This window comes from Nannobrachium achirus, assembly GCF_963921795.1.
Source record: "Nannobrachium achirus genome assembly, chromosome: 20".
NCBI lineage: Eukaryota > Metazoa > Chordata > Actinopteri > Myctophiformes > Myctophidae > Nannobrachium > Nannobrachium achirus.
Window position 1 is genome coordinate 12687526 of NC_137827.1, and position 27910 is coordinate 12715435.

General features: G+C 42.4%; 1 protein-coding gene across 1 annotated transcript in view; it reads left to right on the forward strand.

The window, feature by feature from the left end:
* Positions 1-1459: 1459 nt before the first annotated feature.
* arhgef10 (Rho guanine nucleotide exchange factor (GEF) 10) overlaps positions 1460-27910 on the forward strand; it is a gene marked incomplete at its 3' end in the record, with an annotated part of 237513 nt that continues 211062 nt past the window's right edge. Inside the window, exon 1 of the mRNA XM_080750837.1 lies at positions 1460-1536. The remainder of the gene's footprint in view (positions 1537-27910) is intronic.

Consider the following 27910-nt stretch of genomic DNA (forward strand, 5'->3'; position numbering starts at 1 on the left):
AACAGGAGCTTTCTGTTGCTTCAAAAAGGCAGGCATGTAGCATAATACACACCATTCCTCTGTTAGTGGCCACAAAGAGTGAGCTCAGGTCCATATTTCCCTTGGATGTCTGATGTGTGTGAGGCCCGGGACACACCCCAGTATGTGCTGTTCGTTTTGTGAAACAAATATTGGTAATTAATATACCAATACATTATTTTGTGAAATAAGCAATCTTGTTTTCACTGATAGTTAGCCTATAGTATATATTGAAAACAAACAATATATTAAATTGAATTAAAAACACTTATTTCCATGGCCTTAATTAACTCACTGTTTTATTTGATGGCCTTCCTGCCCTGGCATTTTGTGCCCTCAAAAAAATGTTCAACTCCAAAGAAGGCCAAATTGCCTTGTCCTTAAAATGACAACATTCCAGACCTGCCCAGGGCCTCAAGGGCCACTCTAGACCATGTGGTTCTCAAAGTGGATTCCAGGGACTCTGTGGGTTTGGGGGTCTAAATTAACCCATACAAGTCTGTAGTAACTCTGAGTGTAGTTCCCTCCGGTTCATAGATACACAGTTACACACACAAGGTGTTCTTTTTTATGTACGGACATTAACGCCAATGCTTTATTGCCATTGTATGCCAAACGCTGTGAGAACTGAAACAAACAAACAAATAGGCTACATTTAGTAGCCTGCAACATTCTCACAGAGAATAATGATCAAACAAAATCATACAAACAAATAGCCTACACTTTCAAACAATGCATACCTCATTGGCCGCATCAACTCTGGGGAAACTTAATCTGTAACGTGTTACGTAGCCTACTCATCTTTAATGTTAACTTGACTCTATATCTCTTGACTTTAAAACAGTATGAAAGCAGCAATGCTCTCAGCATGTTTCCCCTCTGAGTGCTCTGTTCAGAATGAACTGCCTCTCCCTCAGCTCTGCTAATTAACAGTGATGCCAACCACCCTTGCTCATCAACAGATCAAAGATCATGAGATCAGTGTGACCTGAGTCAATCAAGAACACAGAAATCACCTCAGTAGGCCACACAGGAAAACAGTGTACATAACGCGGGTTAATTTGGTTCCATTACTGTCAGAGTTAAGGGGAAACCTTGAAATGTAAAGGTTTGAGAAACACACTAGAGCCACTGCCACTGGCCACAGCAGCACAGCTGTTTTCAAGGGGAGCCACCTCACAAGGTCACGTGGGACTGCTTGGAACGCATGTATTTCATCCTACGGGAAAAAACTCTGGGAATATGTGACGGACAGCTCCGGCAGCCAATCAAATCGTCGAATCCGAAATGTCCACCAATGAGCTGCTTCGGAGGAGGCGGGCTTTGTCAAGGATGCAGTGAGACGGTTTGCACCGAGAAGAAGTTTGAGAGAGACCGGAGAAAAGTTGATGTTTTGATTTGTTTTGAGTACGCATGCATGATTCATTTATGTTTGTCACATATTAGAGTGACACTTGCATGTTAGAAGTAGGACAGAGAAGAGGATACGTCATTAATTTGGCCGGGAGTCTTAAAATGGTGAGTGCAAATGCTTTTTAAGTATTTTCTTTAATAGTTTATACCACGACTCGAGAGAGAGAGAGAGAGAGGTGTAAACGAATATGTAACCATCATGCTGTACATGTACTTTTGGCAATTTTGTTTCAGGGGAGCAGAGCAATGCAACCATAACAGTTCGTTTTGTTACTTTGTTTCAATGTCTTGTGCGTTTCACTAAATGTTGCCTTTTTCTTTGTAAAAGACACATTTTCCGCCAGTTCGTATAAACGTGGCGAATTAGCTGCCAGGATGCAGTCGCCAGTCACCCCTGTGTCATCTTATTTTACTGGTTCTTTCTTTAATGTTATCATACTTATGAATGTAACTCTTGCAGAAAACCTCTCGAGGCTAAACTAAAGATGTCAACTTTCAGTCCTTTCATTGAATTCACATTGACACAAGTTTAGTCCCAAAGATACAGACCACGTTTATGATGGTTGCGTTTATATCCTGCACAACAAACAAGTTTGCATCCTATACAGGCCTACTTAACTTTGTCACTAGTTCTCAAGCCAACGATGCAGACATGATACAGTAAAAGAAAGACTACAGGTGCTGCACAATTGGACACTTCAACTCATAACTTGACTTTGTTATATGAGATACATAAAGGGTTCCTGTGTAAATAAAAAAAGCCGAACATCTCCTTTTAGTTGACCTTGTACCAGTGATTTGTACTGTCACGAAACTGTACTTTTTCCTATGCAACCTTGTAATAAATTCTTATCAATCAATGACTGAAGAGCTATACAGCTCCATTCAGACAATAGCCTAAAGAGTAATTGTTTTGGAATATTATTTTATTTATGTTGGTACAACTCATCAACTTATTTGGTCAGGGAGGAAGCTCACCCAGTCTACAAATTCACTTAGTCATGCATAGCATTCCTCCACCACAGCTCCAGTCAACTGGAACGTCAGGGCAACACAGTGCAGGCAGTAATAAACGCCTAATTTAATAATACAGTTTCTTTCATAAGCTGTTAAGAGTTGCCCTTGACTTCAATCTGGTGCTAAAGTGCTTTCAGGAATATGTGGATAAGCCCTGCAGAAGATTGTTTAGATGCATGCAGCACCTTTGATGTGCTCCTATGGCGCCGTACAGTGTCCACTAGTTCCCTGGGCATCAGGGTTGGATATGGCTGGTAGTTTGAGAGGTAGACACACACACACAAGCAAAATACACAAAACACATACACTCTACCCGTAATTTGCTTAGCAAATAACCAGGGTCAGTAGGCTGCAAACACAGATGTCTAATCCCTCCGCCCCATTGTTGTAACATCTAAGGAAGATTCTCTGGACTTCTTTCATTCTTGGTTTAATGGATATTATTTTCCTTTTGCCTTCTTAGTTATTAGAGGCATTTCTGCCATTTATCAAAAGCCTCGCTGTGTACATAATTCTGTGAAAGCGCCAATAGTCAACAGCCACAGTATAATCATAACATCGATAGAGGTTATTTGGTGAAAGATAGTGATATTTAAATTTGTCAATCATATCTCCCAGCCCTACTCACGACGACCCAGTCTCCCCCCTCCCCTCAGTGATGTTGCACGCTCAGCCTTGCTCGACACTTCCTCCTGATCAGACGCCAGCTGGCGCTCAAGCGATTGATGTTCACCAGACATCATTCAGTGGACAGACACCATTTCTCAACGATATCTCCCAAAACAAAAATGCTGTGGTTTTATACCCGGTGATGAGTGACAACCGCCAACGTAGCGCTGGAAGAAAGTGATGCTTTTGTGACAAAGGCCAGAGCCACCTGCTTGGTGTCTGTCGTCTGGATGATTAGGGTGACATACCGCACTCCACAGAGTCTCATTTCACTCCTGTCATCAGCATCCTAACAAGGTGTTCAGTTCAGTCACACGCTAGTATTATCTCCCCTCACCCAATAGGCTCTATGCACAAGCAGCCATATTGTAAAGAAATTGTTACCAATGATTCCGATTAAGGCTCTGTTCCGTTTTTGTGTAGCACAGTGGTTCTCAAACATTTTGATTTCAAGGACCACCATAACTCAGAGAGTGTACAAATGGAACCAAATGGACTCACTCAAGGGTTACACACCCGTAAGGGGCCATTTGGAACCCCCTCAAGGACACTTTAAAGGAATAGTTCACCCCCAAGATTAGTCACGCCATGGAGACTAGAGTTCAATAATATTTGTTTTTTGTCGACAAAAAACAATACATTTACCCCCATTCGAAATCAATTGGGGTAAATTTACTTGAATCAAATTTTTGTCTTAGGAATGTGACAAAAACCAAAAAATATAATTGAACTCTACTCTCCATGGCGTGACTAATCAATAAAAGAAAAGTCATTTTGGGGGTGAACCACTCCTTTAAGACCCACTGGTGTAGCCACTAGCCAGTGGGCCAACATGCACAAGATCAACAACTTGACTCAGGCCCTTATTAGACGGAGACGAATTTCTAATTACCAGGTAGTTTTTAGTAGTAAAACGGCCATTTTGACACACGGAGACGCGTTTTTATGACCTAATCCGACACTTTTTTGAATTCGGGTCTGAAAGTGGAAAAGTGCGTTTTCGCATCAAATACGCAGCTGTGTAATAAAGGAAATCGCCGGCGAGGGAGAGTGCGATGATGTCATAGCCCCCCTGCTCCCCCTCCCCGCTGCATAACAGTGTCAGTCTGTCATACTAACCGAAAATGTATTATTATTATTTGTGTTATTGTAGGCCTAATTAAAACCCAGAAAATAGCCAAAACTGAACACATAGTGATCTATTAGCCCAAACCTCATTTGGAAAATATCAGGAGTAGGCTAGCCTATATGAAAGCCTTTTAAAAATGTTTATAGCCTACAATTGGAATCCTTCTCCAAACCAATCAATTACAACTGCCAGCAAAAGACGTAAAGATTATGTAGGTCAGATCAATTTAGTATTTAGCACAGCTGGCTACTATACAGCTCGTTTGACAGGAGTCGCAAGCCCACTAGGCTACCAACAGCTCTCCTCTCATCAAAGTTACTTTAAACCAGTATTCCATTCTCAGCCAACTAATTATTAAATCCATTTATTTCCGAGTTTCCAAGAGACCGACCATTTAATGATTATTAAAGCCCATAGTTGTGCGTCCCTCTCTGCCTTCATGTGCCGATCCATCCACTTGCAGTGCAGCCGTGCGCTGTTCTGATTGACAGCGAGGAGCTGTAAACTGTACACTTTATCGTGTAACATATTCCAGGCAATAATGCATTCCCCTTGTTTTTACCTAAAAACTGGATTAATTCTTCAAAATGTGGACTACATCACGTCACAGATGCAGCGCACTCAAGGTAATTATTGTGATTTATCCAGATGCTTTGCAATTAGGCTACTCACACGAGTAATGAATATGCTGACAGACAGACAGATAAAAGAAACAGCTCATATCACAAAAAACGTCCTCCTATCGCTCCTAACTTTTACTGTCCAGTCAGAGTCCACGAATAGGCCACTCGCTCATAATGTCACAAAATTCTCCTCCTCCTCCTCCGGCGCTGCTGGCGCTCCTCCCGCCAGCAGCGTCAGTTCTGCAAATGCAAAGGTATGGCAACATGGCTGTTGTCTTGCACGTGTGAAGGCATGCATGCAATACACCAGTCATGTTGCCAATACTTTTTAGCAACAAGCATGATGAATTCATTTTAAGAAGTACATTTTATTATTTTCTCCTGTAATCAAGGTACGTTATACCATACCCATGTGCGCCTCTGTCTATAGTCTACTCCACTCGCTGCCTCGCTCGGGTTATGCATTTTTTCCGACTTTATATCGCCCATCCCCATAGATAATGTCCAGAAATTTGCTCCATATAGTTCCAACCTTCATCTTCCAGGTGGCTTTTTAAAAAACCTCTACGATTTAACTTCAGCCAACTGGCTGCACCGCGGGACTCATTGAATATGCGAACAGAGTTCAACAGACGATAATAAAATGGATTTGGGAGCATAGCATGTCTCATTAAAAACAACATAGGCTATATTTTATAGTTGAAGGGTAAATACACAGTAGCCTATATGTACGGGCATATGTAGGCTACTACAGCATTTTGCATGACATGTGCGTTTCGTGTAAACGCAGACAATACGAATCAATGAGGAGCCAATGCGAGGTGTAAAGGCGATCTCATTTTGATAACGAATCCAAAATGAGATCGGCAGCGTCTCCGTCTAATAAGGCCCTCAGTTTGACCAGAATGGACCAGAGCCCTAGGCATTATCACTGGTAACACCTGTGAAGGGAGTAAAGAAGGGGCCCAGTTTCTTTACAATATGGCTGCTGGGCATAGAGCCTAGTATTAGTTACTAGTCCAGGGCTGTGCACAGCACACACCCAAACTACTGGCACTAGATGACCCCATAGCCTGTGGAAAAAACACTATGTTTAGGAGATGTACAAATCAGCTTTGTTCAATTTACAATTTAGGCATTTAGCAGCTTTGTTCAATTTACAATTTAGGCATTTAGCAGACTCTTAATCCAGAGCGATTTACATTAAGCAAGGTAAACACAAGGCAATACATTTAATTAAGAATAAGATACCAACCCACTGAGGAGAAACATGCATAGTCAAGTCACTGTAGCACAACAAACTTGCTACTGGGTTCTCCAATACATTTAAGAGACCATTTTGTAATTAAAGCTTCTGCACATTATTGTCCAGCCACACACAGTCAGTCAGTCAGTCAGTCTGCTGCTTGCTGTGTGTTTGAATCAACTAACATTTGCACAATTGAGCCAGGTCTTTTTCTCTGCCAGTATTGTTTGTTTGAGGGCTTGAGCTCTGGTGCCGCATGCTCCTATAAAGACAAGAGCACAATTAGACCATTGGCAGCACCTGCTGCCAATCAATTAACCCTGGCACTCACAGCAGTCCTGTGAGAGTTCAGAAAAATGCAGATAAACGGCACACATTTGGGAAAAGTGAAGAATTGCTTATGTCATTAGGACCTTCCAGGGAGGGTGCTCATGTGCGTCTGGCTGTGACACGCTTCCTAGTTTCTTCTTCTTTGTTTTTTGTTTTTTTTGCACTGATTTTTGACATTGCACTATTAGGTTGTGTTAGTAGTTAGTATTTTGCTTTGTTTAACAATGACAGTGAGATACTTGTTGCACTAACTAGCATTGACTGCTAGGGTCTCTTTGGACTCTGGATCTCTGTGGACACTGTACTATTTTGATAGTTGTGCCCTAAGACACTATATGTATATATATATATATATATATATATATATATATATATATATATATATATATATATATATTATATATTATCCCCCCCCCCCCCTCTCTTGATGCACCTTCTCTTTACTGTTACAGTACTGTTCTTGTTTCTTCCTACCTTTTTCTTACTTCTCTGTAACTTTGTAAATAACTGTATACTGCTGTGCTACCACTGGGCAACTGAGTTTCCCCCTTGGGATAATAAAGGTATCTATCTATCTATCTATCTATCTATCTATCTATCTATCTATCTATCTATCTATCTATCTATCTATCTATCTATATGTCAAACGGTCAATGTCCTTCTGTCTTCATGGACAAAGACAGAAGGACAGAGGTTTCCTCATTTTATAGTAGAACCTAGGATAGTACAGTGCACTGTAGGATTGATTTAGAATGCAGATGCAGCTGACTGGTTATGTCCAGGGTTCTTCTCATAGCTGAACTGAGCATCTTTATAGCAGTCATTCCGTTTCGGTGGTGTTAGTCAAAATGCCTTCCACACTGTCTGTGGGTGCCAGAATGCACAGTAATCACACAGAGGAGCATACCAGTCATTTTTAGAGGGACTATGAGGTCACTCGCCCACCAGCCAGCCCAGTGAGCGGTCCAGTGGGATATGACATGGTCGTGATTTACAGCATATTTCAGAAACAGATGGGTGAGAGGAACAGCATGGATCCTTCGTAGGTGGACATGGGAAATGGTTAAATACACTTGTTGTTTGGCAGCCTGGGACATCTGTTGGATAATTTCAGTGCATGGTGGATATTCTATTTTGAGAAAGGCTTAGTTTGACTTCAGTAAGTTCAAGATGTTGTTTACAAAGTCATGTCATGATGAATATGGATTCATCCGTTATCATCTTGCCATGTATTGTGGTACAGTCAGATGCATTTTGGGTAGTGATGATGATGAAACAGAGCCATGATGTGGCTACAAAAACGCCACTAAAAGAAATATTTAGCCCAGTAGTTCCATTTGTTTGGGTCACAACTTAAATATCCCTTTTTGTTCCCTACATTTTGTTTTTTTATTATGTAAAAAGATTTTGTTTAATCCAAAAAATATAAATTAAAAACAATTGCAAACATTTTCCAGAACAATTTTATGATTAAATAAAAAATAAATTCCATAGAATTAGAGAATAACAAAAACCTTTAATAGGTAGTGAAAATAGCAGATCTACAACTACAATCTCACAACACATTGCGTTGTTGTGAGCTTGTAGGCCAGCTATTTACACTAGTTTGTCCCGAGGAGACATCACATTTCTCTTTTGGGTCTCAAGCTAAAAAGTTTGGGAACCACTGATTTAGCCATCTGACAATTATAGTCTTAAGTCGTCATTGACAACCTTGGCTTTAAGAAACCTCTTCCACGCTGTGACATCAGTACGTACTACAATGTCTATTATACTGACAATCTGGAGCATTGTAGTGGACCTGTGGCCATTAGTTGTAATCTGATGTTGGAACGAGATCCTGAGTGGCTTGTTCTATTGATATTGAGATGCTAATAGCCGGACAGCTAACAAAAGAGCTCTGTGGGGCAGGGCGCTCCACACAAACTCTGTGTAGTCTTCTTCTGAGTGACCACATGTTGACCAGTCAAAGCCTCTGTCTGTGCATAACTGGGTGGGTGGGGTTCAGCTCTAGGATTGACAGCCCGGGCCGTGGCTGGCTGCCTCCCATCTTTAATTGAACAGCAGGTTTTGGAAAGCAAACTGCACTCTCTCTCCCTCTCTAACTATAAGGCTGGGAGGGACAGAAAAGAATGTTGTTTTGTCTCCTTTTTCCCCCCCAGAATTTTGAGGAAAGTGTCTGGCTTCTAGATTGAGGATGACTTATAAGGGTTTTTTCAGTCCGATTTTTCTCTACAAGCTCAGAACACATCGCATCTGCGCCATATGTTGTGAGTTTGTAGATCGTCTATTTTAGTACTATAAATGTGGCTTGAATCAGGTTTTGTCTCATTGCAAATCTTTGGTACTTTGAACTACACTTAAGATAACTGAAGCCGTAAAATGTAGTAATGGTCGGGTAGGAGAGGTCTCAACCAGCTATACTATAACTCTGACAGGCAGACATGCATTTATTAATCTGGCAGGGGAATTTCACTTTCAGCTTCACTTAGGACAGGGGTCTTCAACAGGGGGTCCTCAGAGTTACTACAGGGGGTCCTCCAAATCTTTGTGTGATAAGAACCTTTTTTTCCTACACTACCACTCGAACCCTAGTATCCCTGTTATGTGTGGAACATTAGCCAAGAATAACCAATCTACAAGAATATCTGATCTACAAGCTGTCGTGAGCTTATAGATCTGCTATTCTTGGCAAAGAGTTTTGGTGTAAAGGGAAAAAAGAGCAGTCAGACTAAGTATTGATGGTTCAAGTGGTTAAATGTCTAAAAATACACGTTAGACCAACAACCTACACTGATGATAGTGCTGTCAAACAAGTCTACTCTGTCTAAGAAATCTATGAACAATTTTATACAATATGTAGTGGAAGTCCCTGCTTTATCACTCTCTCAGCTAAGGGGTCCTTGGCCTAAAATGTTGAAGACCCCTGACTTGAGAGTATTGCTCAGTGACACTTGGACTTTTACCCTGTAAGTGTAGACCAGGGCCAGGAGGCGAACCTGTGGCCTTCTCTACCCACGGTGCCCCCCGTACCGCCCCAAACCCCCAGTACCCACACCCTAAAAACAAAATCATGTTCCCGCCCAGTTTCGAACTGAGGACCTTTCGCGTGTTAGGCGAACGTGATAACCACTACACTACGGGAACTGATATGTTCCGACTGCAAGATAACACCATAGCGTATAACATCTGGGAACGCTACACTCTTAAACATCTGGGAACATGATACCAGTAGTGGGGGGAACTCTTGAGTCACTGGGGTTATTCTGGGTTGTGTTCCATTTGGAACGGCCTCGCAGGTGACTGAGACATGCAGAGCTGTGTATAAATCCCTTTACACGTCCACTAGATCTGGCAATTAATGACTCTTGTACTGCAACCCGCAGGCAATGACTACTGAAGCATGTTCTGTCCCTGCACCCGCTTCAACCACTTATAATTAACTGGTAGCTGATGTAACGGAGATTGATCCTGTGTGTGTGTGTGTGTGTGTGTGTGTGTGTGTGTGTGTGTGTGTGTGTGTGTGTGTGTGTGTGTGTGTGTGTGTGTGTGTGTGTGTGTGTTGTGTGCAGTCAGTGTGTGTCTCATCCTGTAGTACAGTGGTTCTCAACCTGTGGGTCGGGACCCCCAGGTGGGTCCACACATTATTTTGGGGGGTCCCCAGATAAAATTGGATGTGCAACATTGTTTTCTCTCTCAACAGTAAACAAACCAACATAATGTTAAAGTGTATAGAGGGTGTCTCCACATTTCTAAAGTGACAATTTAAGGACTTTTTAATACCTCTAAAACGACAAATTAAACATTGGCAAATTGACAAATATTAGAGGCAGAAATTGTGAAAATAGCCAATCTACATGCTCACAATGCCTCGCAACGCGAGGCGTTGTGAGCATGTAGATCTGCTATTTTCACAATAGAACCGTGTTATACAAAATGTAATGCCGCTACTCTTAGTGCTCGTCAGGGTGGGGGGGTCCCCAGTTAATATATGATTATTTTAGGGGTCGCGGCCTGAAAAGGTTGAGAACCACTGCTGTAGTAGAGCTATTTCACAGATACAAAGGCTTATGTAAGAGTGTGTGTGGTAGACAATAGTCACTGACCAGAAGAAGTCTGGAGGTGTGGTATCTCTTATGTCTCTCCTTAATGGAGTAGTTCACCCCCAAAATGACCTTTTTCTATTGATTACTCATGCCCTGGAGACTTGAATTAAATACTTATTTTTGTATTTTTCGCATTCCTAAGACAAAAACATTTATTATAGTAAAAGTAAATTTACCCCCATTGATTCTGGATGGGGACCCAAATGCATGTGGGTCCCCATCCGGATTGGTTAGGTGAGCATGTTTACAATGAAAATTATAAACATGAATGCAACCTCTGCAGGCATTGACACTAAGGCTTGCCCACTTGCCCATGCCAGGTAAATAAAACTTTCGGGCAGATGGAGTTTACTTTCAGGTTGCCCTACTGGGCAAGTGCTTGTTTGAGCGAGGATGGAACCGTCTATAAACACAACACGAGATATCTGTCTAAACACCTGAACATGGCCAGAGTCAGAGTGCTTTGTCTTCTGGTCTGCGGAATGTCAAATAAGAGCACTGTTTAGTGTTTACCTATAATGTGCTGTTGCTATGCTTTAAAAAATCACACTCGTGTGAACTGCATGAGCGGTGGAGGCTGCGTGTGTGTGTGTCTGTGCGTGCGTGCGTGTGTGCGCGTGTGTGTGTGTGAGTGAATGTGAGTCTGAACAACAGCACCCCTCCCTTAATATGTGTGGTCAGAAAAGGTACTGCAGGCTACATACAGACACGGACGGACGGACGGACGGACGGACGCATACATACCCACACACACGGCCACGTATAGGAGACGGTGTGACCACCGCTCAAAAACTATAAAATAGGTGTGAACCCATAGTCAAGTAGGTATTTGGATACAAATTTAGGTATGACATTTTTTTATCACACAGCCCCAGAAAGTAAAACTAAATAAGTGTTAAATTGAACAGTAATTGGAAGATTCGATTAACTTTTCGGGCAAGTGGGCATGACCTCTGGGCAAGTAGAACATGACCTGTACTTGCCCGACGGGCAAGTGCCTCTGAGACCTTAGTGTCAACCCCTGCTCTGAAAACAACTATTATTATTTTAATTCTGGTGAAAACCAGAACAATTTTGTAGTAATTGTTGAAACCCGGGACATATTAGGGTTTTAGAGATATTTGTCAGCACTCGGGACACGCAGCTTGAAAACAGGACAATCCTGGCCCAACTAAGTCTTGTCATCCTAGTCTAGCTGGTTCTGAGCAAAATCAGGGGAGTGATTGATTATGTGTTTTGACAGTCTGCTCCCCCAGTGTGTGTTGAGCATGGAAGCTAAAAACAGCAAGGTTGTGGTTCTGATCATCGTACGGACTTGCACCTTATGTTAGCACTTGTTTACGCTTTGCTTAGTGAGTGACAGCGCACTAGACACTCGAGACATGTAGGTATTCAGCACTACAAAGCTGACAGAAAAGAGAAGAGAGTTGAACTGGCCTCTCTTGAACTTCCCTCACCCTCCTAGAGATCCCTTGCTTTGCCAACCCTGCCTGCCTGTTCATTGTCTGTACATGTGGAGTTGGCTGTGGATCTGCTGTGTGTAATGGAATGGAAGGATGGATACTGTAACTGGCAGAGGCAGAAGTCTCACACCCTGCCAGGTTAACCGCTTGCCTTAAACCCTATACTTAGTTGACCAGAGTCCCCCAGGGATTTATACTAGGTCTGCTCCTTTTTTCCCCCCTCAACTGCATAACTCTTTGGTTAAAAATAGCCGATCTACAAGTTCACAGTGTGTGGTGAATGTTCATCCCAGAATAAGGACACTACTACAACCAGCCAAAGAGCCCCAACCCCCCCAGAGGCAGCCCGACTCACAACTTGGAAACCTCTGCAGATTCCTCCCTCCCTCTCTCTCTCTCCTCTGGTGCTTTTGTTTATGACTCACTCAGCTCATGTGTGGAATGCCACTTGTCACTAGGAGAGCTCTAGATTGCTCATGGCTTTGTACAACACACCAGCAAGGGGTTCCCATCTCTGCATAGCTCTGTCACCGAGCCACAAACAATTGTGAATGTGATTTAATTTGTGACTCAGCACTGGTCGGCCGCCTTTGGAGAGTCGTTTGACCCATAGGAACACTTTGCTGATTGTTCGTTATGCCGAAGGTGGCAATTTATGGCCAACACACTATGGCTCACAATACCTCACTTTTATTGTCAACATATTAATTATCAGAGTGCAGTGAATCTTTTGGTATTTTTTACTTCCACTTATAATTATCAATACTTTTACGTCTTCAGACTCCACTATATCTCAGATCCAAATATTGTAATTTTACTCCACTACAACTATTTGAAAACAAGTTACTAGTCCTTTTACTTTATTACGAAACATAAGCCACTTTTTACACACTTTATATACAGTACTTCGGCTATTTAATGTCAACCCTTATGTACTTTTACTCAGGTACAATTTGAATACCGTACTTTAACTTGTAACAGAGTATTTATTTCTAGCTGGTGGCATTAATACCTCTACTTAAGTAAAATAAATGGGAGTATGTATGCCAACACTGTCAGAGTGTAGCAGTCGACTGCTCTTTTAGGCTAGGTTGTTATGAATACACAGGCGAGCAAATTGTCAGCATTATACCAGTGGGCCAGATGACTGTTTCTCCTGTCTGAACAGCGTAGCGCTCAGCATCCCCCTGGCATGTAAGCACACGCACGGCTAAGTCTGTCATCAAAGATGGGCTTGTTTCATCCCTGCGTTGTCTCCCTCAAATCCCTGTTCTCATTTCACACTATAACACCCCCTGCAGTGGCACAGACAGCAGGCGGAGCAGTTGTCTGGGATTCACGGAGAGGTTCTTGGCTCTATATGCACTCCTGGCATCGTGTCAATTGTAGGGATGGGAAGATATGAAAATGTCATATCACGATTATTGTGACCAAAGAAATAGCGATTTACAATATTATTGCGATAATCAAAATATCTCCAACATCCATTATCCTGGGCATATATACAGTAGCAGATCTACAAATTCACAACGTGTCGTAACGCGACACGTTGTGAGCTTGTAGATTAGCTATTTTTTTTAAGAGATTTGGTGAAAAGTCTTTTTGAGTGAAAAAAGTATGTATATTATAAGTATGTTTTACCAATAGAGGGTTTAAATGGTACTGGATATGCAGCTCGGCAAACAAAAGGTGAATCGATCCCAGTGCATTACGGAGGACAATATCACGATAAATTAAATCTCCATGATACGATTATCGTGGGTGTTTTTTATCACGATAAACGATAATGTCGCTTATCGTCTCATCCCTAGTCGGTTGGCGTCTCCTTGAGAAGACGTTAATCCCCCAATGGCTTCTGATAGTAATTTTTTTAAAGGTGTTCCCCAGCGGTCTATATTTGGTCCCTTTTTTCCTTGTGAGCTTTAGGGCCATCACGATATGACATTTTACATTACGATTAATTGTCACTTAAATAATTGCGATTAACAACTTAAAGGAGTAGTTCACCCCCAAAATGACTTTTTTTCTATTGATTACTCATGCCATGGAGACTAGAGTTCAATAATATATTTTGTTTTTTGTCACATTCCTAAGACAAAAATGTGATTACAATAATTTTACCCCCATTGATTACGGATGGAGACCCGTTTCGAAACGGGTCTCCATCCGGAATCAATGGAGGTAAATTTACTCGAATCAAATTTTTGTCTTAGGAATGTGACAAAAAACAAAATATATTATTGAACTCTAGTCTCCATGGCGTGACTAATCAATAGAAAAAAAGTCATTTTGGGGGTGAACTACTCCTTTAATTGTGTTTTTGTCGTTGACAATCACATTTCTGTTTGGCTTTTAGTCTTTGAAGTTGCACATGGCAGATATGACACACATACAGTATATACAAAGAAAAGACAAAAGACATATTTGACAACTTAAACTTAAAAAAGAACATTGATGCGACGCGTTGTGAGCTTGTAGATCGTCTATTTCCACTATTTTTGAAAATGTTTGAAAACATACAAACATTTTTCAACATGGAAACGATTCTGACAAAATAATTGCGATTATGTTATGTAATTAATTATTGTGACAGGCCTAGTGAGCTCAAAATGCCGAAACCCGGGATCGAACCAGGGACCTTTAGATCTTCAGTCTAACGCTCTCCCAACTGAGCTATTTCGGCAGTGAAAGGGGGGAGGGGTCTGAACCCATGTGACATGGTGATCACTGATCATTCAGGAAACAGGCCCTACTTTCAATGTGGAGTCGTAGTTTGACCATGATATAATAAGTAATTACAGTGTTATTACGCTGTTATAACAGGGTTATAACATTATTAACACTATTACTATGCTTTTAGTGGTTGTACCTGATACAATACAATATTGATACACCTTTAACTATGCATAACCTGCCATCAGGGCCAGGGGTCAAAATGCCGAAACCCGGGATCGAACCAGGGACCTTTAGATCTTCAGTCTAACGCTCTCCCAACTGAGCTATTTCGGCAGTGAGATGGTACGGGGTCACAGGTCACTCAGATCCACTGTCATCTGAACGCTCAGGAAATTAAAACTTGGAACAAATATGTCATTCTCCATTTCCTTTTCGGAAATGAAAGTGAGGATAAATAATGAGAATGGGACACATTTGTGCTTTGACCGGTGGTGCGAAAGTGTGAGGAATGCACGGTATGCTAAAAGACAAGAGCGTCCCAGATTCCCTGAAAGGCTCAGGCAGAGCTGCCAGAGATAGAAGAGTATCATTATCAGATGTAACAGTCACCTCCTTAAGACACGTTGTTACTGTAACGGACAGAGCGGAGTTGCAGAATAGAAGATGGCTTCCACCTCTGTCTGAGTAGGCCTGGGCAAGTTGACATCTGAATACACAGATGCCACGCCACAGGGTGTACTTTAGCGGGAAGGTGCGTCCAGTTTCCTCTCCCCTGCAGCAAGTAAAAAACGAGCCGAGAACCCCAGTAATTATAGGAGAGAGGTGAAGGAACAAGGCTGCTTTTGAAGGCGTAATGACAAAGACTGCCGCCAATAAATGCGATTATCAAGACAAAGCATTTGCGATCACAGTGAAGTTCCTGTGGGCTTTAATTCAGGGCTTGACATTAAAGGAGTCATCCAGACCAAAACACATATAGGGTTAAATCTGCCTTTTATCATACCACTTTATACCTGCTTTAGTCCATTTTTTTCATAGCTGCCCCTGTTGCTAGATTTCGCAGGCCCTCTCATAACACAACAGGGGCAGCCGAAATCTAGCAACAGGGGCAGCTATGAAAAAAATGGACTAAAGCAGGTATAAAGGGGTATGTGTTTTGGTCTGGATGACTCCTTTAACCTTTTGAGGCACTTGTCCTCTGGACAAGTAAATTAAGTAAATTTCCCATTCACTCCCATTCAACCTCCGGATATAAATATCTCTTTCTCTCCCTTTTTTTGGACAAATAAATAAGACCCTCTTTGGCCCCCTCCACTCCACAGTCCATAGTCTGCATACAGCACAAAGCTGCTAAAACCAAGAGCCACTTGTCCAACGGACAAGTATTAATCAACTTGTCCATTAAGATTTATTAGTTGTCTCAGACAACAGGACAAGCCTTAATGTCATGCCCTGTAATGGAACTGGACATTTAATGATTGTCATCAAAGTTGTGATTAGAAATGACTGGTGTACATGTGCTCTGAGGTTTACACACACATTACATTTCTTTCATGTCACTTGTGGATCACAGCTAGGGCTGTCACGATCATGACATTTTACATGACGATTAATTGTCACTCAAATAATTGCGATTAACGATTTACGTTTCTGTTTGGCTTTTATGCTTTGAAGTTGCACATGGCAATTATGACACATAACCTAAACAAAGACATTACAGACATAGTTGACAACGTTATACTTACATTTTATAACATTGATAGTGGAAATAGCCGATCTACAAGCTCACAACGTGTCGCGATGCGATGCGTTGTGATGAGCTTGTAGATCTGCTATTTCCACTACTTTTTTAAAGTGTTTGAAACTATATTGACATTTCTCAACATGGAAACGATTTTGACGATGATGCAAAATAATTGCGATTACCTCAAATAATTGCAATTAGATGATTATGTAATAATTGTGACAGCCGTAATCACACCGGAACACATGTATGTCTTTTTGCACCATAAAACTTCACATGCCCATGGCCAGCCAAAGAAAGGACGGTGTAGCTCATGAAAACTATGTTATGGTATAAAAGGTACATACACGCCACTGGGATGATTCAACTCCTCTTCACTACTTTCCTTCCTTCCCCAGTGCTATTCTTTACGCCCTTGTGGGGAGATGAGTCACTGTCCTTCTTTTACCTTCCAATCAGAGTTGAGCTGTTTGTTATCATCAGGCTAGTAGTTGAGGCACCTACTGTGTAAGTCATTGGTTCTCAAAGTGAGGTCCGGGGACCCTCAGGGGTCCTTGAGGGAGTTCCAGGGGGCCCCCAGCTAAATGATAGTTATCGGTAGGTTACCAAATGGACCCTTATTAGGTATGTAACTCAGAGTTACATTTACATTGATTTTACAATATAAATTGGAGTCTTAGAGATAGAAATAACATAAAAAACTGGGGGTCCTTGAAATGAAAATGGTTGGGAGCCATAAAAATCTTCTCTAATGGGGGTTCCTGGCATACCGGTATCTTTTCAGATGGGGGCTAATAAGTGTCAATTTGGCAGTCCTTGACATGAAAAAGTTTGAGAACCAATGGTGTAGGTATGGACACGTTAAGTGCTTCATACTGTACAACAATATTTCTCCGCAAAGAGAAGATGGATCATGAGTTGTACCAGTAAGTAGGGATGGGACTATAAGCAATATTATCGTTTATCATGATAAAAAACACTCATATCGTATTGTGAAGTTTTAATTTATCGTGAAATCGTCCTCCGTCATGCACTGGGATCAATTCACCTTTCATTTGCTGAGCTGCATATCCGGTGCCACTTAAACCCTCTATTGGTAAAACGTGCATCTAATATACGTACTTGATACATTATTTATTTTCACTCTCTACTGAATCTCTTTGCCAAAAAATAGCCGATCTTACAAGCTCACACTGCGTCATGTTGTGAGCCCCAGGATAATGGATGTTGGGGATATTTAGATTATCGCGATAATATCGTCAATTGCTTTGGTCACAATAATCGTGATATGACATTTTCATATCGTCCCATCCCTAAGTTGTACCAGTAGGTACCAGAGATCGTTGTGTTGCTCTCTCTCTCCCTCTCTTAGTCACTGCATTCCACTCCATTATGCCGGCCGCTTCCCCCGCAGGCAGTGGATATTCTACCTGCCTCTGTTAGCATTAGCATTGTCCGGGTGTCTGTCTGTCTTACTGTAGCCGGCAAACACTGGTCCCTGTGTGTTCACAATGGCACTGGTTCTGGCCCTGTGCCAGGCCGGAGGACAAAGAGAAGCAGAGGATTTCACATTATTTGTAGACAAAACAAGCTTTGAGGCTTTCGTATTGAGTTATCTCTTGGCTCTCGTGCGCTGGCTGCACCACTGTGTGCTGCTGTGGCCGTGGGCTTGTCTTTACTCACTGCTCGACTATTGTGAACTTCTGTGGTAGTTTTGTCTTTTTTATTCAGCCAGAGCGAAGCTTGTCAGAGAAGAATAATTATATAGAAAACACCCCTCCTCGCCCCCCCTCCCCCATCTGCCACAAGGCTCGCTTTATACTGCACAGTGATGTCATGACTATGTCATCCATTCCACACACACAACTTAGTTGTCCCATTTTTTTCCAGGGTCGATCCTTGACAGGATCTGTCACTCTACTCTACTCTATACGGTCTTTTACATCCGTGTAGAGGACTTTGCTGTATGGGAAGAATTTCCCCCGGCCTCGTGTCTCTGCAGGTCTGAGGGTCGTTTCCTGCCCTAGCATGCTGGTGACATTTCCCTGAGCCAAAGAACGAGAGGTTCATACACAAATGTACTCAACAATGTTATGTGACCCCCAGGCCCAGTGCATGCTACTGTTCCATTCCACGGTAGGTGGAGCTCTGTTGCTTACTGTATGTGAGCAAAGACATAGGTACAAGCAGCTATACACCTGGGCAGAGGTGCATCGAGAGAATACCTGTAAATGTCATGCATTTATTAAAAATCACACCCAATGTGAAGTGAGCGGTGGTCGTGCTTGCATAACGTCTTCAATTGGTAATTGGTGAATGGTGATGTAATACAGGCTACTCACACACACATTGCTATGACAAAACGCTGAGGAAAAAGACTAGTATATAGGTGGTAGGATGTAATTGGTGATGTAATATGGCTACACACACACACACACACACACACACACACACACACACACACACACACATATTGCTATGGCAAAACGCTGAGGAAAACACATTGCTATGGCAAAACGCTGAGGATAAGTGGCTACAGATAGTCTAGGATGTAACTGGTGATGTAATATGGCTACACACACACACACACACACACACACACACACACACACACACACACACACACACACACACACACACACACACACACACACACACACACACACACATATTGCTATGGCAAAACGCTGAGGAAAACACATTGCTATGGCAAAACGCTGAGGAAAAGTGGCTACAGATAGGTCTAGGATGTAACCTTTGATGTAATGTGATGTAATATGGCTACACACACACACACACACACACACACACACACACACACACACACACACACACACACACACACACACACACACACATTGCTATGGCAAAACGCTGAGGAAAACACATTGCTATGGCAAAACGCTGAGGAAAAGTGGCTACAGACACACGCACAGCCACTCTATGGAGCGGTTTACCACCGCTCAAAAACACGTTCATTTTAGGTGATTTGATTAAAGCCCAAAATAAATGACCTGCAGGTAGTGACTACTGAGACCTCAATCAACACGTACTGTACGTGAGCCTGAGGAAGGCTTATACAGTATGCAGGTCTGAACAGCCATGTTAATTAAGGGCGGACTTGCTTTTTGGTATTTACTGTCTGCAGCAATGTGTCTGTCTGTCTACTACATTTCACTAGATGTAAACTGTTCTTAGCTTCATGGCGTGTGAAACACCATGTCAGCCCATTCGTTACTTAGAATCAAAGCCTTGTTTGATGCGGAATAAAATAACCGAGTGAACCCACAGGCTGAAGCATGGTGAGAATTAACATGCTCTGAATCAGTTAGTAGTATCTCACTGTGCTGTGGTGGGATGTTACTTTACACAGATGTTACACAGTCATTGAGCTCTGCATTAGCTTGTTAACCCATTTAGGCCTAAGTCCGATTTGAAAAAGGCCTTAGAGACCTACTCTTTCTGTACTTGGAGAAAATAGCAGCATTTATTGCGACCGTAGGTTGAGCTTGATCGTATCTCTGTCTATAGCGCTTGACACTGTGGTTCCCCTGACACATCACTCTGACTTCACTGTGATGTCAGGGGAACCACACTAACATAATCCCTTTTATGCCTGTACATGGAGATCCCCGATGTCATCAGTATTAAGCCCATATCTAACAGGACTTCATATGGGACTGCCCATATATGGAGGCCATATCGTCCACATACCACACTAACAGAATCCATATATGGCCAAGACAGATGGCCAAGACATCTCCATGTATGGGCATAAAAGGAATTGTGTGTATGATGTCAGATGTCTTATATATCTCCATATACTGTACATGGATCTCCATATATGGTTACCAGGGGTCTCCATATATGGGTAACTGGTCTGATATACATCACTGGCCAGATGGCCAAGACATGGCGCGACCTCGAGGTCACATGTCGCCCTGAGGTGTAAATGCGTTTAAAGATAGCAGCTCTGTATATGCAGTAGGTCTAGATGTCACTCAACTGTTTTTTTTGTTGTGACCGTCAGCAGACCTGCCAACCCGTAGGCATTTTGCGTACTTTGCACGCATTTTAAGTGTCAATACGCAGGTACGCTATTTCCCCTCATTGCTACGCAACTTTGGGGGATCTGCAGCGCACGCATCTGCAGCACACTATTGAAGTGAAACATTTTTGGTCCCTGCCATGTAGTTCCTCCCAGGCACCACTTGAATGGTGTGTGAATGGGGCGCATGGCGCTGGGGAGCACTAGAACAGAAGGTATGCTCTTTTTTTGTCGTCAGAAGAAGAATTTAACCGGATGGAAAGCGGTTTGTTTTGGTTTCATGTCAGCGTGTAGTCAGCTGTCGCCGCTCGGTTTGTACATATATCGGCGATATTAATCAGATTAATTTAGATAAACGGAGAATGGCCGTGTTGTGCGAGTGAGTCGTCGCACAACACGGCCGTGTGAGTCGTCACACGGCCGTGTTGTGAGTCGTCGGAGTCGTGTGAGTCGTCGGAGTCGATGCAGTTGCACAGGGACAATTCGCCCCCCACAATGCTGCCTGTAGTATAACAGGTAATATATAAACGTACAATAATATTACACTATTAAATTGCGGTCGCCACCGCTACAGCTTGTTGTGTATGAAGCCCGTGTTATACTGTACTTCGTCATACGACGGTGTTGCACGCGAGCAAAGTCGGAAAACTTGTGACGCAGGTCGTAGTACAGTAAACTGGAACGCGAGGAAGCTATTTGCAAGCTTGTCTATGAAGGGAGCGCTCGTTTTATGGTTAGATGTCACAGTTATTGTCCACGACGCTCAGTTATTGTCCACGACATTGCAAGCGGCGCGAAGGCCAGCGGACCTTGGTCCTGCTCTTCGCCCCCGAGCGCCGCAGGCGCGAGTGGCCGCGAAGAGCGGGCCAGGGCCGCGCGGCCGGCGGAGCGCCGCGCGAGTTACATTATATTTATGTAACTCGCGCACGATAAACGCAATGATAATTGGGTTTTGGTGCACCTCGCGCGGTCCAAGTGACTACAACCGAGTGCTCCCTACGTCCGGTTCAGCCAATCACAGGGGGCTTGGGGGAGACCGGAACCAGACCGGAACAGGGACAAGCTTGCGTTTCGGCCAGACGCAACTGGAACATACATTGACCATGATTGGGCTTTAGAGTAAATATCCATCTCTAAAGCTATCTCTAAATGAGTATGAATGAATGAATTAGGAGGACTATATGTATTGTCAAAAACATTAAAGGTGAACAAGTTATTTATCACCTGTGACAAAGACATTAATGGTTTGTTAACAATGAGTAGCCTGTATCCTCTATGAATGAATATACAGACTAGACGGTATGTGATCTATACACAATGTAGGCCTATATATCAATTAATGAATGCACTAGAAACCTACATGAGTTGAATACTTTCAACTTCATGCAAATCATGCACAGAAAGGTGGTTTTATTTAGGCTGCTCAATTAACATTGTTTAACAAAGACACAGGTAAATATTTAAAGGTAAATAGCCTACCTGACAATGTAAAGCTATTTTGCTATTTGAATAACATGATTATGTTGATGTATGTTCATTCATTAAGTCACTGGTGGGACTGTTTTGCTAGTCTATTGTTAACTAACTCTGAGCAAGTGCAGTTAGTATATTTTATTAAAGATTTGTCAACAATATTGCCATAGCAACATTACTGTATTGCCTGGTAATACTAGCCTACTTTTTCTCCAGACCAAATGGCATTTTTATTTAAAAGGTTGTTCTAACATCTTGCCTCCTCCTATTAGTGTAAGTCAAGACATGCAATGTGCTACATTTCTGGTGTGAAATTTTGTTAACATAACTGTAAAGGTCCCACCCAAAAAGGTGCATGGAACCCCCCAAAATATACGCTGTTTTGTGCGGGAAAACAACTAAAATTGCACCGCGGGCGCTGCGCGGGCGCTGCGGGCGCCGCGCGGGCACGAGTACTCAAAAGAATTTGCCAGGGTTGGCAGGTCTGCGTCAGGGGGCAATTTACTATTAGAAACGTGCAGCAGTTTCTATTTCTATTCCATCACACTTTTTTCCGTCACACTTTTTGAGCGGTGGTCACACCGTCTCCTATACGTGCCCGTGTGTGTGGGTCAGAGCATGGGAGCGGAGTGGAGCAGGAACGAAATCCACTCCGCGCTCCAGAGGGCTCTCGTCCCGCTCGCTCGTCGCTCTGGTCGGCCACCGCGCCGCTCCGCTCTCCGCCGCTCCGTCGCTCACCTTGATTTTCGCATTTCTCGCTCCGCGCTCGCTCCACGCTACGCTCAGGGTCATCAATCAGAGTCAGCAGCCAAAATAAAAAAAGTATTTTGCTACCATATGCGAAACACTTTCTCCTTTGCTTTGCCACAAGTGTTCCCAACACAAATGCCTCGGCTTGATGGAAACCTGCCTTCACTGTTACAAAAGACGCCATCTAATCTAAGGCATTGTATTTTTTAATAAGACGGGCAATATTAAATGCAGTTGGTTATTGATTAATCACCACAACCGAGAGAGGGAGGCGACTCGTGGCGTGTGTTTTTCATTCAGCCAAATCAGTCTCACTTGATTTTCAAATCGTATCCGTTGACTGGCTGCTGGTAACTTAACTGGCACAAGGTAGGTAGGCTTAGGCTATTTATTATAAACATAGCCTACGCGTGTGGATGATATAAATTTAGATATATTTGACTTGAGTGAAATCGTGATAGGGAATTCTCTGTCTGTTCTCCTCTCCGTCTCCGCGGTGCCGACATGGCTTCACGGCTCTGTTTTGTTGGAAACATGCGGCGCGCGGCCCCAATAGGGTCGGCTTGGAGCGGAACGGAGCGGAGGAACGGAGCGGAGGAAAATCCTCGCTCCAAAGCCGCTCAGACCCGTTTGAAAAGTCGCTCGCTCACGCTCACGTCAAAAACGGCCCGCTCCGCTCCGCTCACACGCTCTGGTGTGGGTATGCGTGTCTGTCTGTCTGTCTGTATGTAGCCTGCAATACCTTTTCTGACCACACATGTTAAGGGAGGGGCGCTGTTGTTTAGGCCAACCACATTCACACTCACTCACACACACACACACACACACACACACACACACACACACACACACACACACACACACACCACACACATAGCCTCCACCGCTCAGTTCACACAAGTGTGATTTTTTCCGTCACAATTGTCTGTCACACTAGTTGTCTCTCAAGCTAACAGCACCCTCTAGTGCCCAACAATGTAATAGGTCAATAATTGTAACAGTCTAATAAGTGTAATAGTGTAATAAGTGTCATAGTGAAATAGGGCAATAAGTGTCACAGTGTAATAGTGTAATAAGTGTAATAGTGTCATAGTGAAATAGGGCAATAAGTGTCACAGTGTAATAGTGTAATAAGTTTAATAGTGTTATAGTGTAATAGGGCAATAAGTGTCACAGTGTAATAGTGTAATAAGTGTAATAGTGTAATAGGGCAATAAGTGTCACAGTGTAATAGTGTAATCAGTGTAATAGTATCATAGTGTAATAGGGCAATAAGTGTCACAGTGTAATAGGGATGTTCCTAGCGACTAATTTCACTGACGTGTACACGACCGTTTTGTAATCGAATACACGATTAATCTAAAATTAATTGTTATTTTTTTTTAAATTGTAATTTCACACAGAAAATAGCCAAAACTGAGCACTTCGATCTATTAGGGCAAACCTCGTTTGAAAAAAGTATCAAGAGTATATAAAAGCCTTTTAAAATGTTATATAATATTGAAATCTTGCTCAAATTTATCAATTACGTCATTGCGTGGGTCAGTAATAATTAGCGCATCAGTCTCAGCTGGGTCGCTAGACTCGCTACAACAGCTGATGTCTGTCTGACTGGAGTCTCTATAGTAATGAGCAACAGCTTTGTTCAAAGTTAGCTACATAATGGTATTCCATACTCAGCCAATGTATGATTAAGCATTCTCCTTGGCTTGTTCTCACCTCAAAATATGGATTAATTCATGGACCGGATCACAGATGCAGCGTGCAGGCGAGTGATTCACATCCAGTATGTTTAAGATACACGTCGCTTAATTGCCATTAATTTACTTGCGCAGCGGACAGCCTGCCTGGTGTGTGGCTGCGTGTCAGCGCGCGGCGTGATTGGAAATGACACCCGGGCTCCAGACGGAGCCCCAGCGCAACAGTCAGTCAGACTGTGACACAGACAGTCATGCTCCGCAAATCAACCAAGGGATTGCTTAATTTGCTTGTTAAAAAGTAACATTTTATTAAGACAAGACAGTAATATGGGCGCAGAGTTTAAATGTTTAATAAAGTTAATATCTCAATAATTAAAAATATATTTAATAGAATAATCGAATTGTATTTTCAAAACGAATAGTGGTTTTCAAACCGTGTACACGGATAACCGTGTACACGCGCACATCCCTACAGTGTAATAGTGTAATACGCAGTGATGTTAATAGGTTTTTAATGTAATGAGTCCCGGGACCCAAGAAGTGTCTTTCGGATGCGTCCCAGGGATATTTTATGGGTCCCACAAAAATTCAACACGTCATTTTTGACAAAGTGCATTGAATTGGTTATTATGGTTATGTTCACCGGTAATATCGGATGTTGACCACTTGGGGGCGCAGATAGAAGCTTTTACCGAGTCTTCATAATCAACAGCCACCGACCTGTTATTTTATATACATCGATAATATATGGATCTTCTCAGTGAGATGTATCCTGTTTGTACTGTTACTGCTTCTATGGAATGGGGGAAATGCTATCTGCCGTGCTTGTGTTTGCTCTGCTGTACAGAGAACCAGTGGACTGGGTCAAAAACAGTAGATTCGGATTGCTTGTAGATCGGCTACTTTTGTTTTGAACGGTTGATCATAGAGGGACGTGCCGCCCCTCTATGGATGCGGGAGGGCAAGGCACAGGCGGCCGCGGTGGTCCGCGGCCCCGGCGGACCACCACAGGGACGGCGCCGCCACGAAAACGCTATAATCAATCAAACAGTTAGGCAGCCTAGGCTACATACATACTGTCTCAGATAGCATACATGCTAGGCTAGCTTGCTTCCTCCGTGTTGTAGTTGAGCCAATAAAGGTTATTTGACCATGTTCACCACGACGTTAATCGTCGCTATTGTTGTAAAGACGCAATGAAGACCTGTGTGGCTTCAACACGTTGTCCAATGTCCACCACATCTATAAACTATAGCGCGTGTATCCAGTTGTTATTGAATGAAGAGGATGAAGAGGACAGGGGGAGAGGAGGCGGGGTCGCTGTCTGAGCAGTGAGCAGACTCACTCAGTATATACACTAACATAATAAATACAATATCATGAATTTAATGCTGTCGGAAAATACACGTGACGCCGTCAGCAAACGTTTACATTTGTAAGTTATATTTTAATTGGATACTTTTTAAGTTTCTTTTTTTATTCCAAGTTATTTTCGGAGACCGCTCGCTGTCAATGCGCATGTCGCTGCACTGTAGCGCCATGTCTTGCCATACACGTTCTGTGGGGGAACACTTTTTGGTGTATCACCTAACACGCTGTGCCACTATGGTCAGAGAGCGGCCCGGTGCTACGCTAAAACTCAGGCACCCATTGAATTCTGTGACCATCCACGGACACACAATGGCGTTCAAAACACACTGTCGTTAGTTCTATCGTCTGTTTTAAGACTTTCTACGCGGATTTCATTTGTGTTAACATAGCGTTAAGTAGCATGCCTTCACCCATGAACAATGGTGGCGTCTGGACTTTTTAAAATATTTTTTTTTCGCGACGTGGTAAATTATTTTAACGTGGACTCCAATGGAGGCGATGCGTCCGTGGGACCCAAGGACACTGACGTGAATGCGTCTTTAGGCAACGTGAATGCGTCAGAGACGCGTGACGCGCACGTAATGACGTCACTGATATACGTGTAATAGTATCATAGTGTAAGGGCAATAAGTGTCACAGTGTAATAGTGTAATAAGTGTAATAGTGTCATAGTGTAATCGGGCAATAAGTGTCACAGTGTAATAGTTTAATAAGTGTAATAGTGTCATAGTGTAATAAGTGTAATATGGCAATAAGTGTAATATGGCAATAAGTGTAATAGCGTCATAGTGCAATAAGTGTAATATGGCAATAAGTGTAATATGGCAATAAGTGTAATAGTGTAATAGGGCAAAAAGTGTAATAGTCTAATAGTGTAATAAGTGTAATAGTGTAATAGGGCAATAAGTCTAATAGTGTAATAGTGTAATTGTGTAATTATTATGTAATAGGGCATAAAGTGTAATAGTGCAATAAGTGTAAAAGTGTTATAGGCCTATAAGTATAATAATGTAATATGTGTAATAGTATAATAGGCCAATAACTGTAATAGTGTAATAACTGTAATAGGGCAGTAACACGCTTCCTGACGGTCACCTCTAGCCCTTAGGGCGTCTTACTGGTCCTTAGGGTGATTGTTTCCCCAGGATCACAGAAATTACAGAACTGATGAAAAACACGTTCGTCCCTGGGTGGATTCGAACCACCAACCTTTCGGTTAACAGCCGAACGCGCTAACCGGTTGCGCCACAGAGACTGTGGGAGTGCTGCCTCAATCATGTGATATTGATCATGTGATCATCTTATCAATGAGTGAAACTTTAATTAATGAATAGATAGACATCATATAGCATCATATAGTCCTTAGGCTCATACTCAACATTTGACATATCGGTACCACCTGGGTGGGCAAATTCTAGTTGTGATTTTTATATTCCTATACATCTCTAGATTAAGTTTTGATATGATAGACCTTGCAGACAGGTAGCTTAAGTGGTGTTATCAGCTGCTAAAGTTACCACCCCCCTTTGAAAATTGGCATTTTAGACACAGGTACATATATTTCTATTAGCTTATGTTCAGGACATACTGTAAAGTGTTATATTATATGGTTGGTGTCATTTTTAAGGGGACACCTTGAGCTTTCATTCAAGCCCTTTTGTGAATATGTATGATAAGTACAGTGGTCACTGGACCTTTTCAAACCTTTAATAAATACATAAAAATAACTATTTCCGCCTAAACCATATATTTTCTTTTAGTTCTGTGGCATCAAGAAACATCAGAGACACAAAACACAACAACTAGAATACAGACACGACCCTAAGGATTCAGGAAATGTATAATTTACCAACAGTATTTCATTCTGAGGTGGTAATCTTCAGCCTTATCTTAAACGGGCACTTTTTATGAGAAATACAGGTCAATAGGCCTATATGAAAGAATAGCATTAAACCTCCCTAAACATTGATACAAAAGTGTTTCAATTGGTTCTTTTACCTTTAGGCATGCTTGAGAACCGAAAAATTTGGAAAATATATTTACCATAAAGGCATCATTTTCAAGATGGCACCCAGGATGGCTGCCGGGAGCTTAAAATGGCTACCGGTATATCTCAATTATGCAACCTAGAAAG